General features: G+C 34.7%; 1 pseudogene; it reads right to left on the bottom strand.

Moving 5' to 3' along the window:
* Nucleotides 1-2,379: 2,379 nt before the first annotated feature.
* LOC126764253 (jerky protein homolog-like) lies at nt 2,380-4,427 on the bottom strand (annotated as a pseudogene).
* Nucleotides 4,428-4,915: the final 488 nt, after the last annotated feature.

The raw sequence follows: 4,915 nt of genomic DNA, 5'->3' as shown, positions 1-4,915 counted from the left end.
TTTTAAGGAAACGGTTGCCGACAAACTGTTTCAATTTACGGTTAATTTCCGGGAAACCGAAAAGCAGTTTGGTTCGCTATACATATATATGTATTTACCTCCAATATATGTATGAACAGTATATAATGTAATATATAATTATATATATATATTGGCATATACATATCTAAGAAAAAAGGTCCTATTTACGCTTACCATTGTGTATCCAAACACACAAATTTGAAAAAAAACAAGTAAGGAAGGGCTAAGTTCGGGTGTCACCGAACATTTTATACTCTCGCATGATAAAGTGATAATCGAGATTTCATTATACGTCATTTACATATTTTTCAAATACCGTATTTTTTAAAGTTTTATTCCGCTATCATCATTGGTTCCTAATGTACATACATATATACTCGTATTATACAGAAAAGGCATCAGATGGAATTCAAAATAGCGTTATATTGGAAGAAGGCGTGGTTATCAACCGATTTCACCCATATTTCGTACATGTCATCAGGGTGTTAAGAAAATATTATATACCGAATTTCATTGAAATCGGTTAAGTAGTTCCTGAGATATGGTTTTTGGTCCGTAAGTGGGCGAGGCCACGACCATTTTCAATTTTTAAAAAAAGCCTGGGTGCAGCTTCCTTCTGCAATTTCTTCCGTTAAATTTAGTGTTTCTGACGTTTTTTGTTAGTCGGTTAACGCACTTTTAGTGATTTTCAACATAACCTTTGTATGGGAGGTGGGCGTGGTTATTATCCGATTTCTTCCATTTTTGAACTGTATATGGGAATGCCTGAAGAAAACGACTCTGTAGAGTTTGGTTGACATAGCTATAGTAGTTTCCGAGATATGTACAAAAAACTTAGTAGGGGGCGGGGCCACGCCCACTTTTCCAAAAAATTGCGTCCAAATATGCCCCTCCTTAATGCGATCCCTTGTGCCAAATTTCATTTAATATCTTTATTTATGGCTTAGTTATGACACTTTATAGGTTTTCGGTTTCCGCCATTTTGTGGGCGTGGCAGTGGGCCGATTTTGCCCATCTTCGAACTTAACCTTCTTATGGAGCCAAGGAATACGTGTACCAAGTTTCATCATGATATCTCAATTTTTACTCAAGTTTCAGCTTGCACGGACGGACGGACAGACGGACGTACAGACGGACGGACGGACAGACAGACATCCGGATTTCGACTCTACTCGTCGCCCTGATCACTTTGGTATATATAACCCTATATCTGACTCTTTTAGTTTTAGGACTTACAAACAACCGTTATGTGATCAAAACTATAATACTCTCGTTAGCAACATTGTTGCGAGAGTATAAAAACAAAAAATTCAAGTATACACTTGACCCCATTTTCCGGCAATACCCCTTATACTCCAAAAAGTATAAGCACGATTGCGCAAATATAAAGCATGGACAAATTCAATCAGTAAAGGAAAAATATAAATAAGAAAATACAACATATGTACATATATGCAAATACTTATATTCATATTTTATATTTAATTATACATATATTGACATATAAGTACCAACCAATGTTGGAAAACAACATACACACATATGTATGTATAAATATTAATAAATATCAATTTCTACAAAATTGCACATATTCCAATGTGTACTTAGGTGCATACCTGCATCTTACCAATTTTCTTCTCCCGCGTCATTCGTATTGTAAAATCATACGTACAGACATATGGCATACAGTTTGCCTTTGACTGTATTTCCTACGTTTAAACTAAAACTATTTCAAACTTTCGGGAATTAATTTGCAACTTTAATAAAACTAAACGGAGCGCTAATTGCAATTACAAATATTTTAATTTAACCCCCAAAAAAAAAAAAATATACGGTCAAATCAAAAAAAAAATAATAATAATGAAAGACAAAACCAGCACATACTTTACATACATACATACATACGTGTTAGTATCTCTAATTGTTCTCACATACATATATCCAAAGGCCAAATCGGCATATTTCAAGCAATACCTCTTGTTCTTGCTAAAGCACAAGCAAGCAGGATTGCAAACGGAAAAAATCTTTTATATACAAAGGTCATTAACCCTTTTCTCTTTCCTTATTATCGCCCGTATACGCAATTATAAACGAACGAGTGCGAAGCAATAAATAAAATCGAAAAAACAATAAATAAAATAGAAAGAAAACAAAACAAACTAATAGCACAACTATTAGGGATAACGAAAACGAAAAACTCGCTCGTTGGTTCGGCCATTGCGTATACGGATACAACAAAAATACAATTTTATAATAAGGAAAACGAAACACTCGTTCGTTGGTTCCTACCTTGCGGATACAACAAAAATACAATTTTATATTAAGGAAAACGAAATACGCGTTCGTTATTAGATACAGTAGAATCCCGATTATCCGGATCAATTAAAACCAGGGGTATTCCGTATAATCGAAAATCCGGATAATCGATTTCAAAGCAAATCAAACAATATTTAAAATATAATAAAGTTTTATTATGTAATAAGTTTTACAAGTGTAGTTCAGATAATACATATGTACGATATATAACAACCGAGCTATAACGATAAATAATGTATTACATAATGCCTATGTAATTTAAAACTTTGGTTGGAAATAACTTGTTATTGGTCTTTGACGTAAAGAATCATTTCGTTTCATTGCGGCCAAGTCCCTGGTGCGTTTCAGTTGTAACAACTGTATGGGATCCGATACATCCTGTCTTTCAAACCACTTAAAAGCAATATCAAGAGCTTCAAAAGCTTCTGCGTGAGATGGTACTTGACATACTTCCCCAGTTTCAGTATCTTCTTCATCTTCATCTTCTCTTTCGTTATTGTTCAAATCCTCAATGATTTCTTCATCAGTTAATATCTGAAATCCAGGGTCTTCACTATCGCAGTTCAGCCATTCCTTAATATTTTCTTCATCGCACCCTTCACCAATGCTAAGAATTTTCATTGCTTCTGTTCTTTTCTTTAAAATCGTCATGCGGTTTAATCGAGGAATTAGATAGTGTTAATTTTAATAATTTATTCCAAGCTCTTTTTAATGTTTGCATTTCCACAGAGTTCCACGCTTCTACCAGCATATAACAACAATCTTTCAAATTTGTTTCCTTAAAAAACTTTAACGTCGTTTCTATTTCACTGTCCTCTGTTGTCAAAAGACGACGCAATAGTTGCTTTCTGTATAAACGTTTTAAAGTTTCAATGATACTTTGGTCCATTGGTTGCAATATCGATGTTACGTTAGGGGGTAAAAACTTAACTGTGATCTTCCCATTTTCTCGATTTAGTGTTTCAGCGGAAGGGTGCGTTGGTGCATTATCTAACAACAACAATACGTCGCCCTCTTTCCCCACGTCCTTTTGAAATTTCTTCACTTCAGGAATAAACGTATTTTCATACCAAGTAAGAAAAATATCTGTGTTCATCCATGCTTTTTTTTGGTTAGCGTAAGTTAAGGGGATTTTAACATTTTTGAAACAGCGCGGATTTTTTTGATTTACCAATAAGTAGCAGTGGCAATCGATGAGTTCCATTAGCGTTTGCGCAAACCATAACTGTAACTCTGTCCTTACTCACTTTGTGCCCAGGTGCTGAATTTTCACGATGCGATGCTAACGATCTGCTTGGTAGAGCTTTCCAATTAAGACCTGTTTCATCTGCATTGTATACAAAATCAAAATCGTATTCTTTTTCATCTAGAAATTTTTTTAACTCGTCTACAAAAGAGTCGGTTGATGCAACGTTAGCAGAAAGTTTCTCTCCTTGAATCTCCAGTTCTCGAATGCCATGTATAGATTTGAATCTTGCTAACCATCCACAGCTCGCTTTGAAAGAATTATCACCACCAAGTTTTTGATTAAAATCCAATGCTTTCTTTTGTAAAAACCAAGTATAAACTGCATTCTCCAGAATTTCATTTTGAGACTTTTTCATAACTTTACGTTGCGAACTTCCATCTTCTTTCTCAAGCGCGCAGGTGAATTTCATTATGGCATCAGAATTCTTTTTAATGTCTGATATCGTAGAAGTTCCTACACCATATATTTGTGCCAACTTACTGCCAGATTCACCATTTTTTATACTTTTAATTATCTTCACTTTGTCATTAAGAGACAACACTACTCTTTTTCGCTTGGACATTGTAAACTTCTAACACAAAAAGGCAGACAAAAATAAGAGACAACCTTTCAGTTGAACGCTATCTAAGAAAATGAAACTATAACAAACACTATCCCGCAAACAAATGAAAGCGGGAGTACACGTAACACGATCAGACGCGAAAATAAACTTGTCGTAACATGTTTCATTGCACCGTTAAAACATTTTCAAATTGACAATTAGAGCCGAGACGAATGAGTCCGGATAATCGGATATTCGGATAATCGGTGTTCGGATAATCGGGATTCTACTGTACTTGTGTATACAACAACCATACAAACCGCGTATCTTAAAGATTCAAACGTATTTATTAACACCATAAATACACTGAGAGAAGTTTTTTCTGTCTCATATTTTCAATTTTTACCTATTATCTAAATGAACGGAGATTCTAAAGAATCTAAATCGATTCAATATCTAAAGGTACAAAAAATGATTTCTGAAGAAAAGAGCCCATGTACACCTGCTGAAGCTACACGCTCAAAGCAAGGTGCTACAAAGCAAAAAAAAATTAAAGACATTTCATATACTAAGTTTATCGCTGAGAGTGACAGTTTAATTCGATACTGCACTCGATTTTCATTTTCACTGATTCAGGACAATTCTGAATCGGTACTAGAAATCAAAAAAGAAAATCTAGGCAATTTCTGGACACGTCTCCAAGCTGCGTATGACGCAATTCTAGAATCTGACGAATCAGATCTTCCGGAAAATTTTAAATCCTCGGCTTGCTCCAAATACGAAAACTG

The sequence above is a fragment of the Bactrocera neohumeralis genome, unplaced genomic scaffold (assembly GCF_024586455.1).
Source record: "Bactrocera neohumeralis isolate Rockhampton unplaced genomic scaffold, APGP_CSIRO_Bneo_wtdbg2-racon-allhic-juicebox.fasta_v2 cluster09, whole genome shotgun sequence".
Taxonomy (NCBI): domain Eukaryota; kingdom Metazoa; phylum Arthropoda; class Insecta; order Diptera; family Tephritidae; genus Bactrocera; species Bactrocera neohumeralis.
Note: the sequence above shows the minus strand (reverse complement) of the source record. Positions and strands in the feature narration are given on the sequence as shown.